The 13,293-nt window shown below is 37.9% G+C and overlaps 1 protein-coding gene across 2 annotated transcripts in view; it reads left to right on the top strand.

Moving 5' to 3' along the window:
* EEFSEC (eukaryotic elongation factor, selenocysteine-tRNA specific) overlaps positions 1-13,293 on the top strand; it is a 113,279-nt gene that overhangs the window by 46,674 nt on the left and 53,312 nt on the right. The window lies entirely within an intron of this gene.

The raw sequence follows: 13,293 nt of genomic DNA, 5'->3' as shown, positions 1-13,293 counted from the left end.
TTTCTTCTATTGGGTTGCGTGCACTTTAATATTGCTCATGTTTTAAAGGTTCAGATACAAGAAGAGATGGGCAAAGCATCTATGTCGGATTGAAAAGAGGGGAAAAAAAAAAAGTAAGACGTTAACATTTAAGCATAGCTTTCTGGTTATGGTGTAATTCACAGCAGAAAATTCAGCTGACGTATACATTATAAACAGTTGTAAAAACAGGCATTAGATATTTGCAATCTGTGGTGGACTGAGTTGAAGTCTGTGATGTTGGAGTTATCTGACGTGCTGAGTTAACTCCACAAATCAGAACTGCGTTCTGTTCTGCATTCAGTTGTTCTCCCTGCTGGGCAAGGTGATTAGTTCAGCAGTGAAGTTTTAAACTGGCCTTTTCTTTCTTCGGTTTCATCTAGCTGCAGTGTCACCAGCTGGTGCTTTTTACTTGAGTCAGGACGTGGCTAGGCTTCAGCAGAATACAGTGATGTGATTTTAATTTGTTATAATTATGCACAGTGCTTTACAATATGCGTGCTGCTTTTCCTTCTATTTCCCAGCATGTGGAAAATCAAATTTAAACAATGTTAGTTTTTAAGTTTAAATGTGACAATCTTTTTGAGTTTTCGTTAGTATGTCTAAATCTCTGGGTGTGTGATGTGATAATTCTCCCAAAGTGAACCTTAGCACAGGTACATTCTGGAACTTGTTGGGCCTATCTCTGTATTTGAAAATGACCATGTAAAAATGACTCCTGTGTCTTCCTAATGTTTCATATGCTGTGGACGTTTCTTGGGAGCATTTATTCAGATTTTTAATTCACCTGTTTTTAAACACGGGTATTTGTAATGGATTCTGTAGCTTTAGTCCTTGCTCTGGTGGGGAAAACTGTAAGAATTTAGTAGCATTAAAGAAGCTTGTTGAAAACTGCAGTACCTGTGGTGTGTATGCTATGTGAGAAGTGTTTTCTTCTAATATTTTCAGAAAAAATTTAATGTATGTATATTTATGTGTATATATATTCATATATGTGTATATAAATATATATTTTATATTATTTCATATAAATATTTATATAAAAGTATACACATACATCCCTGTATATAGGAAAAGCAATAAACATGAGTTTCCTTCACCCCTCTCTGATAGAGTCAGCTTTAGGTTTTGGTTTACATTCTGCTTTAATAGAGTTAGCTTCATTTTGTGTTAACTCCCCTCCCACCTCTCCTTTTAGCAACAGTATTGGGTTTTATCTATTGTTTAATCTGCCTGAAACTGAAATATTAAGATTTTGGTTGCTGAGCTCAGAAGGCATGAATAATATAATAAAACCTTTCACCACATCTAGCGAGTTTAGTGGGATTTGTGTGAGATGGCTGCATCACTAATAAGAAGAGGGAAGCACTCCTCAGAGGGCATAGGAGGTCTTACAGGTTGGGAGTGTTGGTTTTTGTTGTTACAGTTAGGGCTGAAATAGGAAAAGCAGATTTCTATAGCTGCTGATCATCCTTGGTACCACATGGTACCATTTGCAGCCATCAGAGCTCAGTGTTTAATCAGGAAGCTTTTATTTAATGATAAAAAGTCTATGAAGTATTGAAACTTTGTATGCGTAGTGTTGAAGTGCCTCTTTTTGATGCTTGTGAAGGCTTTTACCCCCCCCCCCCCCCCCCTCCCGTCTCCCCTCATCCAGTTACAATTAGGTCTGACTTCTCCCTGCTATATTTAAGAGCATATTAAATGTATTTCTCATGTACGTTGTGTGTGTGTGGAAATTCTATCTAGCTGGAGTTTGTAACACTCTGATAACAATCAGAATTCTGCAATAATAAAAAATGCATCAGTGCTGGAACAGGCAAGTATTGGGGCTTTTGAACCTTCAGAGGAATTTATCATATTTTTATTCGTAAATACAGCAAGCTTTAGTTTCTGTGAAGCAGATGGCTGGATGAAAACAGGAGAAGTCCAAATCAGCCCAGGCAGGTGTTGAGCAAATGTCTCCAGTGAGCTTTCACCATGGTTGTGGTAAAGTTCTTTACTCTTTTTGGATTTAACTGTTGGGTGATTCGGTCACAAATATCCAGATATGTACCTGTTGCTTAGATCCAATCCCAGTCTTCCAAACAAACATTCGTTTACCTCTTGTGCATCCTGGGCTTGCTCAGGTACCTTTTCAGAGCTGGTTCCTCATTGTTTCTTTTTTAACTGCTAAAATTTCTGGACCAAACACTTGAGCTATTCTGTGTTATACCTTTAGAACTGCACTTACCAAAATGTAGAGGACTTTGTGTTTTGAAAGTATGAACGCCTTCAGTCTCATCAATTATTTTTAGTATTAAAAGTCAGCAGATGGAGCCAAAGGCTTGTAGAAAAATTTCTTGTCCTGATGTATATTAAACCACAAAGCCCACTACGTTTAATAATCCTTCTGCTGAAACATACAGCAGCACTACTAAACCTCACAGCAGCATCCCCTTTTCTGAACCGTGTTTCTGTGCAGAGGGAGAGTTCACTCCTTTGTATACTGGGAACCAAAAAAGCTTAAAAAGATAAGTGGGAAGCGGATTTTCTTTGTGGAGTTACGTCTGTGTAAGGTTTTCTGCAGCTTTGTTCACCAGTTGATCAGTGAAACTGTTATATTTTGTCAATATTTCTGCTTTTCCTCTGAGCACAGTAATTGGAACCTACTATTGAGGGTTAGGTTGGAATTCATTACAACATCATTTTCATTATTGCGCGGTTGGTGAAGTACTGGGGTTTCATGTTTTTCCTCTGAAGCAACTGAAATAAGCCTTTGCCTTAGATAACATGTCAGGCTTGATATTCTAATAGGCTAACCCAATGCTTTTGAAAAATATTAACATCCTTTTGGGGTTTTGAATAGTGTATTTGGGAAAGTAAGGGGTTGAGCTGTTTTCCAAACAGTATGTCATGTATCCCACTTGACTAAAATAAAAACCCAAAGCAGTAAGTGGCACCTGCCTTTTGCTGGAAAAGAACAGAAAGAAATCTGCTATAGTTATAAAATGATGTCCAAAGGATATGGCAAGAACAAGAAACAGTGAAACTGAGCTGTACTGTAGTGGCTCAGTACTGTTTTGCTTTTCAGAAAAGATGAAAAAAGGTTTTAGTGATGAGTGGCGGCAGTTTCATCAAACTACTAAGTTTCATTTTAAAAACTTGTACACTCAATCTGTACATATGAAAGAATATGGAAGGTATATATGCTACATAGATTACAGCATAAATAGTATATATTTAACTCTCTATATAAATATATATATATATATATACTATATATATATATATATATATAGTATAAATATTGCACGTACTTTCTCCTCTTTGCTTTGATGATCCTTGAAGTTAGGTCTCTAGTCCAGAGCAACCAGTAACTTTGGAAGCTTGGCTTACTGAGCAAGTTAAAAGGCTTTTCTTACTTTCTTATTCTCTCTTGTCCTCACCTGTGCTTAAATTATCCTTATCCCAGCCCTTCTGTTGAGACATAGTGATAAAGCTTCAGCCTGTTGTACCAGCAAGCCGGTGCTCAATTTTCTGACTGCTGCTGGTTATGGTAGGAATTTCTAACATAGAAGTTTTTGTTTTGAGTGCTGTGATCAGTTCCTAGTTTTGGATTCACTCCTAACTTACTGTGAGCCTTTCTAGTAAAACATTAGATGCCTTTACTTAGGGAGAACAGTCCCTTCCAATAAAATCATATCTTATTCAAGCCATATCATTTGTGAGAAAGAAGTCATTCAACTCCGGGATGCACCATATAGTGCTATGTTTTATCTTAGTCCAGTGTCCTAAAATTGCGAGTCACCAGATCTTCTTGCTCTGATGGGTATCTTTTATGTCCATATATACTGTGGAAGAATTTCAATGTGTTTTTGAAATAAAGGCCACATAAATTCATGACATAGGAAGACAGTGCGTATTGCTGTATTAAAGCGAGCCTTCTGGATATGCAGTCCAACGTTAGCATTGATTTGCGCTGAGATAAAGGCTGATATCCTCTGTGTCATGTTGCTGTCAAAGATAAGAGCAAATGCTGTTTTGATTTTTGAGAGAACGCTTTGGCTAATGAAGACCAGTTGGTAGATGTAGTGGCTGGTGAAGTGGGTCTGCTTAGCAGGGACACTGAAAGGCAGCAGAGACTTCCTGGTGTTACAGCGAGGTGTGTTTTCAGTTGAGAGTTCTTGCTTTTGTTGTCTTTGAAAATGCTTTTCTGATACCAGTTGTCTTGCCTATACTTTTAGCAGAGAGCAGACCTAATGTACACTTGTAATTTGTACTTTTTTCCAGAGGTGTTACCTTCATAGTGTATGTGAGGGAGTTGTTTTTAAGTATTTCTCAATCGTTTCAAATTGGGAAGGTACAACACGTAATGCATCAAGAGAGAAAGTGGTTATGAGGTTTTGCACCATTTAGGAAGCACTTAGTCCCAGAATTTTGGGTGATGGAAGCTTTGGAAGCTCATAACTACTGTGGAAAAAGCTGTGGAGGAGATCTGATCATAGAGGAATACTACGAAAATCTGGAACTTTCAAAGAATACTGTGTCAAAAAAAAATCTTAAAGAATATAGTGAATATGGAAGGGGAAAAAAAAAACTGGTTGGTAAGCTTGAGAAGCTTCCTTTGGACTGCATCCAGTCATCTCAAAGAACTTCTTCTGGTGTGCACTCTTGGACTACATGTAACTTCAGCTTTTCTTTTTAAATTAAAGGTTCCAGCTTTTTGCAGTATTACTAATGCTACTACTACTAATAAATAATAATAATATTTATTATTTACCCCAGCTCTGCAGACAGGGACATAGGAAGCCTTCCCCTGTTCTTGCAATGTTAACTCTGCGGCCTGGTTGCAGTACATCAAAGTACCATTGGCTGTGTCACTGAAGGCTTTCTCAGCAGGATGTGGAGCAAATGCAAAACCCAACGATGAAAGTGAAAAGTGGCCCAAGGAAAGAAATGTAGTAGAAGAAATATGCATGCATAGAGAAGAGAAAAAGCAAGAAAAGCTGGTTTTGATGTGCCCTAGGACTGTATAAAATGCTAAAAGGTTTATTTCCTCCGTAAGTGTAAATACCGTTACATGCTGATGTTAAGTCCCCTCTCTCATAGGCTTTAGTTCCTCCCTTAATTTAACCAAGCTTCTGTCTTCGGCAGTGATCTGCTGTCAGAAGTCCTTGTGTGCTGGCTCTTGTGGTGTTGTCTATTTCCTTGATATGTAAATTCGATGAGTAGTTATCCCTTGAGGATGAAAAAATACATATATAATAATAATAAAATCTTGACACAGTGATTCTATGAAACAATAAAAGCAGCAACAAAAGGAAAATCATTTTGTTTCTTTATCCCAAATAGTAAACAGGGCACTATTCCAGAGAGTCCCGCTGTACGTTGACCATGCCTTGGTGGCACTGCACATCTGCTTGTTACACCGTGCTGAGGTGTGAGATGTAAAATACAGAAATACTTATTTACCTGATGACAACTTGAAAGGCCTGGGTGAGTAGGAAGTGTGTTTGAAAGATAATAGTTTGGAGTTCTGTTGTTTGAATACATCTGGCAGCCTCTTGGCTGTCACTGTCAGAATATCCTAAGGGTGCTTTGCAGCATGTACCAGAATTACTTCTTTTATATCCAAACCTAGATTTTCTGAAGTTGAACAGCTTTCCTGTAGCAAGCTAACAAGTCCTTGAGAAGCAAAGAAGTCACAGCTTCATGTCTGTTGTAAAAGCTTGTTGTATCAGAGGTGAGGGACCCTTTTCAGGAGTTAATCAAAAAGATCTATGCAAACAAGCGAGGGGATTTTAGTCCTCAGTACAGAGCCTGACATTGTTTGGTGAACCTTCGTGATCTCGTAGGCTGTGGCGTGCTCTCGTGGGCCGGACCCCTTAATAAAAACGTGGGGCTCTGGATGCACAAATTCGTAGCAGCTGTCACAGCTGGGCTGTGGTGAAGTTTGGTCAAGACCCTTTGAACTTTTTATTTCACACTAATCCCATTTAGTGTGATCAGTATAGGGACCTCCAGCTCCTAGGCCTGTTAATTAGGTGTCAAGTGTTGGGCTGGCCGGTGTCAGGCTGTAAAATACCAACACAGGAGAGACTATCCGTAGGGAAGCCAAGTGTTTATTGTCTGAATGTGTAAGAGCCACGGTTCTGCAAAGTTGCCTTCTTAGCCTGAGACGTCCTCGGGGATCTCTAGTCTCTTGCTTCTCTCAGGTAAATGGAGGATTAAATAAACATTTTGCCAAAGATATGGCATGGTTGGGTGCTGTAAAAAATAAGTAAGAAAGATCCAGTTCTAATAATAGTTGTACAGTATAATATCCAATTCTAATAATTGGTTGTTAGGATATTCCTTTGCCTTCACTCTCTCTTTTTGCCTTTTTTCCCTGTTTATAAAAATGCTGAATTGCTCTGTAGCTCTTGGTTTTGAACACAGGAGTCTAGGATGGGGGTCCTTCCTTGTTTTGCGTAGGTACTTCTGAAATGAAGTTTCTTCCAAGACTTGACCAATGTTTACTTTAACTTGTGCTTTGTAGCATTCAGGGAATAAACAGGATAACTCAGATCTTCATTTCCCCACCTCAAAGAATCTCGGGGGTTTTTTCAACTCCCCCATCCTTTGCTCTCCATCATTCAAGGAAGGGTAAATATGTAGAATGATATTTCAGCTTTCATACATTTTTGGGTTCCTTTATTTCAGTCTTCCTGTGACAGAAAGTACTGGGGAGTTGTGAGTAGTTTGTTTCATCTCCTTTGAAGAAAAACTTAAATTTATAATCCCAGATCAGACCTTTCCTATAACTCATGCAACTCATCCTGTTAAATGTTTTAATATATAGCACCACTATTTCATTAAACAACATCTAGGAATAATTAGTTCAGCAACGATGCCTAGGAACAAAAGCCCTTCATTTCGTTTAACTTTATAAGTTGGTCTCTTTTGATCTGCAAGAACACATCTGGGGCCTTTAAGAAAGCAGAAAGAAAAATATTAAATGTTTAGTAAGGCCGTTGGTAGAGATTTCAAAGTACAGTAACCCTTTGGTACCAGGATGTAGCTCAGAGGTGCAAAAAAGTGTGAACTTATTTTGTAAGTGCGTGGCACCTCCACATGGTTTGGTGTTGGTTTTGCTAGGAAAGCACCACTGTGTTTTGGCTTTATTTCCACTGTCATAAGATAAGATGGTCACTTCATCTCCTCCGTGCCATTTTTCCCTTATTTCTGCCCTGTCCCCTTTCTTACCCCAGCTGCATATGGATGAGTTCATCAAGATCACTACTGGAAACCTGACTTTTGTTTTTGCCAGGTATCTGTGCTTTAGGATTCGATTTTGCTGTGCCAAACTTTGCACTGCTTTCTTCCTTTAATAGCTTAGAATTGTTTGCTGAGGTGGCAGGGATAAATTATTTGTTCTTTACAGGAGACTCAAATGCTCAGATTTTGAAAATATGCAATATGTGATATAAGTTTACTCCTCTAATGTCAATCACTGTTACTGTCTTGGATTAGAAACTGATTTGCAGTCCAGCTCTTTAAAATTTACCACCTAAAATACCTTCCTCAAGGACAAGCATAAAGATTCTGTATACCAATTGTTTTTAATTTCACAAACTAAAAAGCATTTTTTGCAAAACCTGCTTTTACGAATAGTAAATTAATTCCTTTTCTTCTTCACATAGCAGAGGTAGCCTTTGTTTTGATAGTAATTGGTACAAGGAATTCACTGGGAGTGGTACCATGTTGTTTGATTTGTTAGGTGTGCGTTCTTGTGTTGCTCGTCTGTGGGTGCATTGCACTCGAGTGCTGTTGTTTCCATTCCAAGTAGTTCAGTGGAAAATGCACTAGCTCCATGATTTGTGCTAATATTTGCCACAATTAATGGAGCCAACCAGATCTCTTTGTAATTATTCATCACTTTTGTTTCGTTTTGTGTAAATCACCTCTATAAGCAAACTTATTTTAGAGGATGGACAGGATAATTTTGCTCACAAAAAATGACTTTGTTCTACTTTTTTCACTTAACCTGTCAAAACAGAAGTGAAAAGACCTGAAAATATTATTTTTCATTACGGGTTTTATTTTTAAATTCAGCTTTATGTTCACTTTGTGTTTGTTTTCTTTAGTGAGCCTTTAACTCCAAGGTTGTGACCTAATAATGACCTCCTCTTTCCACTCGCAATTGCTTTTGACCTACTCCATTAAGTAGAAAGAAATAACCTAACAGAAGGGTAACCAGATCACTGCTACCACACCAAGGAAACAGGCAGGCTTTGGGATGCTCTTCTTTAATCTCTCTATCCACAGAGACTTCATTTTAATTTGCAAAATTGAACCCAGATCGAGAGCAGTAAAGCCTGAATACGGTAAATATTCATGCCTCAGTGATCTAGAGTGGCTCCATTACATTTCAGAGATTGGGAGAATTACCTTTTGGATTATGTATATTCATGGGCTGATTTTTATTTGAGATATAATATTACTCACATTGGGCTACATGTCACACATTCTACCAAAACCAGCCTTCTCACAAAGCTCCCAATGTTCCTTACATGTAAAAGTTTTACTTCTTTAGCCTATAGTTTCCCCCTTTTATGCTTTTCAAAGTCTGGCAGTAAACAAATTTCTTTTAAAGAAGAAGGGAAAAAATCCCAGTAGAAGTTCTTCTATAAAACCTTCAACCCTGTGTTTACTGTGATATATTCTTTTGCATGTGACTTTGAAGTCTTCAGATAAAAGTATTATTATTGTTCTAAACCAAAATCTATTTGGAGGAGAAAAAAGAATTCGGTTCATTTTGTTGGAAGAAAATTCCAGACAGCCTTTTTTTTAACCTATCATTTTGTACTGTTCTTGAGTTCTTGAGTTTTTTTCTTTGAAAAATATTTATTGAAATATATTTTGATAAGTTGCAGAAATTTTAATTGGTATGCAAATTTTAAGCGTATTCCATGCTACGGTTTTACTATGGGTCTGATGTTTGTTGTGTAGATACTTAATGGCTAAATTCAATAGCACTGTGTATACTTCAAATTGCATACCTTGCTATCTGAGTGACGGCCTGCACGCGCAGTACTGCTTACAGTTAAGGTTACTGGACATCTTCATGTTCCTTTTTTTGTTACAACCTTTGAGAGATCTTGGTCTTCTTTAGGTGAGAGGATGGATGTTAGACATCTACTGCTGCTTCCTTTGCCTCATCTGTGAAGCATGGGGATCGCTTCCCTGCCTGAAGTCCAGAGCATCCCGTATGGCTGTTAGGATGCTCTTTTGGCTGAAAATGCTATGAAATGCTAAATACTCTGAAAAATCAACCTTTTGCTTTCAAAAAGTGCACACTGTGGTTTTTCTTGAGAATTAAGACCATGACAAATGATGTGGTGAAATTTTCTATTTACAGGAGAGAGGCAATGCCATGTTATATCACAAGGGTGAGATGCTGACTGAACTTTAGTAAACAAATATTGCAGGAAGATGGAATGCATACAGCACTGTATGGATTTGATGGTTTACAGCAAGTAACAAATTCAGGGCAGTCCAGGCAGAAGAAAAGAAATGGGGGAGTTTCTTACTCAGTGAGCTTCGTTCAGCCTGTGCAGTGGATAGATCAGGCTCTGAAAAAGTTTGAGATTATATGCTCAAAAGCTACAGGAGAATGCCTACGCACAAAAGGTCACTTAACATCGTGTGCCAAATCTTAATCTTGACACTTGCTAATTTTTGATTTGTGATTGTCTGAATTAATATAACATGCACATAATTTAATTTAAAAATGTAACATTAAAGCAGAGCAGCGTGAGAGTATGATCATTGACCCGCATCTTTATTTACTGAGCGCATGGACATATTTTAGATGCTGTGAAAGGAATTAAGCTAAGGAGATTTTTCCCATCCCCTTTTATACTGCTTTATTCCTGTACTGCAGTGCAGGCTACTCAAGCAGTGGAGTTATTTTAACAGGAGGAGGAGTATATTAAATAAAATCTGATAGCATGTGTGTGGCATTACATAAGTACCACAGCGATCATTCAGTGGTGCACTTAAAACTTCAGTTAAGAATTTAGGTAAAAGAACCATTGCATGTGAAATATATAGCATGTGGAAGAAAAAGATGTTTCTTTCTTGGAGCCAAAGTGAGGCTATGGACAAAAAGTAGGTTCTAGACATATTGCAGACCTTTCAGAAAGATGTTACTGAGTCACAGCATCTTGGTGACATCTGCATGTCTTGGAATTATTTCCTATCGAGGCTGCTGCTGTTTGCAGTTGGTCCAAGCTGCCGTGGGGATGTTGACTTGGAAGAGATGGCTTTCCACAGCCTGATCATGGGGCAGTGTCTGTTACTGTCGTTCAGTGATGTGCTACTGACAACTCTTGATACCTGTCTTACGCTATTCTGGAGTCCTGGCTGAAGATCTGTGGATCTCTGGATGCTCATTAGTTTGTGACATGAACCCCAAAGACTCAGAACATTAAGAAAATATATCATCGTTTTTTAAAACAGTGATTTGGGTGGACGATGTGCATGGAGTGGTGCAAGGGCCTTGAATCGTGATTTTTTTTTTTTTTTGAATGCTTGTTGTTGCTCTCCTGTACTCACAGCCCAGGGATCCTTTTGGTGCTTCTCAAGCAGGAGTGGTTTGCCTTACCTAAAACACTGCACACCCATCTGTAGGACTCTGCTTGTGGATGGTCATCCTTTGGTGGGGGTCCCTTGTTGTGATATGGACACATGTCACATACTCCTTTTATGAACACCGCTTTTTAATCCTGTCTTTTCTCTGCTAGAATATGAATGCTAATTATTGCAACTTTGCACTTTTTCATCAGTATTTCAGGGAAGTATGGATTGCTGTATCTTTTGTATCAGAAAGATGCACTTGCAGCACTGGGAGGCAGCAGGATGACTAGGTTCTTATCTGAAGAAGCTATGAGCAATGGCATATGGCTGATAATGCAAGTTGGATAAATAAAGGAAAAGAAGCTCTGATATATTGCAGAAAAGTCATTAGCAGACTTTTTCTGTATCTTGTTTTCTATTAGTCTACTGAACTGCTTTGAAAATCTTAGTGGGCTTTTGCTTTGGTCTTCAAGTAACAGATTCTTTTACATTGAATGTGTTTGTTTATCTCAAGGGCTGGACTTTGGGCAGTCTTTCTGTTTTGCTTTTTTTTTTGTTTAAACTGCATTTGAACACATGAGCTTCTTCTCCCTCATCCTTTTTATAGTCCTTTATGTGACGTTTTAAGAACGTTAATGTGATTATACAAATTTAAAATAACAACGAAAATGAAAGGTAAACTAAATTCACCAAATATAAGATTTCTACATGTGGCTTTTGATTTGAGTGATGAGATGTAATCGATTCCATGTTTACCTACATTGTTTGTATCCAGTAAGGTCTATCACTGTGGAGTTATGCTCAATATTGTTCATTATGTGCTTGGAAAACACAAAGTTGGTGATGCAGAACTGCTGTGACCACAGTGTGACCACTTTTTCCTGGCTTCTTTGGAGAGCTTTTATATTCCAGCTAGTAAAGATTTTAGTTCAGCCAATAAACTTTTCGTCTACTCTACTTTGATCTAAGTTCCTGCAATTAGTTTCCCAATTACTCTTTTTCTTCCTTCTGTTCTACAGTCTTCTCTTAATGCTGCTTATTTTGGTGATGTTGGGAAGCCAAATATTTGTGCCCTTCATATTGGGTTGGCAGACTTTGTAGAAAAAGGAAATTTTCATTTCTACTGAGACGCTGCATCCAAGACAAAGATGTGAAGAAGTGGAGACTTTCAGTATTGTCTAGATGGTAAATAATTTTATGGTTAATAAGGTTAACTCTTCTAGACTGTTCTGAGTAGTCTAACCTAAATGAGGTCCTCAAAGTTGTGTGGCATACTGAGAATGAAGCCCAGATCTGCTGAGTTTTATCCTTAAATCGTTAATTTGGAATTCTCTTCATTGCTGCTCATCTGTTTTGGACTCTGACTTTAGGAATAGAAAATAAAGCAATGTGCAAGGATTAAAAGATGGATTGCTGAGGGGCACGCCGTGGTTGAGGGCTGATTTGAGAATAGTTACAGCTGAGTAAGACATAATAATGGCTTGAATGCTGAGAATTGCACAGTAGCATTTGGCGTAAAGCTTTTCTTAGTACCAATTCCACAGCTGTCAAAAGGGAAGAGAGCAGAAAAGAAAATGATACTGAGAGTGGAGATCTGCTACCAATTCTGTTCTGTGCTCATTCACCATAAAATCTATTATATATTGACAGAAAACACTACAGAAATGATCTCTGGAACAGACCATTCCCATAGAGAGTTCAGTTCTTGGATCTGAATTTTGAGGTTTCAGCCTTTCACAAATGATGTGTGTAACTTTTCTGTGCTGAAGGCTGTTATCCAAGTACTTGGTGTTTATTTAGGAGGAAAGTATTTTTTTTTATTGCCAAAAATACCATTTCAGTATTGAAAGCTTGCTATCTAATGTAGGAACTTCAGGCAGAGTGGTTACCTATCCAACATCCATTAGTAGGAATGCAGCAGGTGGCAACATAGGCAAATTATCAGAAGAAAAACATTTGGTTTCACACAGACCAGAGAAATTCTTGAAAAATGGTTTACAGAAGTGAAAGAGAAGCCAAAATGAAGCCTTGTTAAACTAAATTGCTTCAGTCCGATTGATTAGAGCCAAGACTGATCTTTAAAAGCTGATTTCATTTTTATGCTGAAGAACTCCTTTAAATAAGGAATAGCATAGCAAGCTTATTAGATTTTGGTATAGACAGATATTTTAATAATTTCAATCAGTGGACAATACTGTACTTTTCATATAAAGAATCATTACAGATGGAATCCCAGATTTTAGTGGCAGGTGATGCAAACCTGATTTATAAACACAGACATTTGCAGGAAAACTCTCTTCCTTTTTTCTTTGTCTAGAATTGAATGGGCTGTGCAGTCTTAGATTTTTGTAGTACTGATTATTTTGATGTGATACTTTATGACATGTAATGGTGCTCAGTGTTGTACAAGCACTGAGGAAAATAACTTTTTTCTGAACACTTGATGGTTTTTAACCAAGTAAAAAAAAAAAGTGACTGAAAAGGATTTTGTGGAAGGAATGAGAAGGCAGTGAGGCAGATATGTGGCTAGATACACTATTGCTGTGTTTTTGCTGGTGTAGATGATTAAGGGGAGAATACATTAAGTAAGCTATTCTGAGGTGAGAGTAGATAGTGTGTACGTGTGGCAGCAGAGATGGAGCAAATGTCAACCTAATTGCAGCCATGATAATT

The sequence above is a fragment of the Lagopus muta genome, chromosome 11 (genome assembly GCF_023343835.1).
Source record: "Lagopus muta isolate bLagMut1 chromosome 11, bLagMut1 primary, whole genome shotgun sequence".
Classification (NCBI taxonomy): domain Eukaryota; kingdom Metazoa; phylum Chordata; class Aves; order Galliformes; family Phasianidae; genus Lagopus; species Lagopus muta.
Note: the sequence above shows the minus strand (reverse complement) of the source record. Positions and strands in the feature narration are given on the sequence as shown.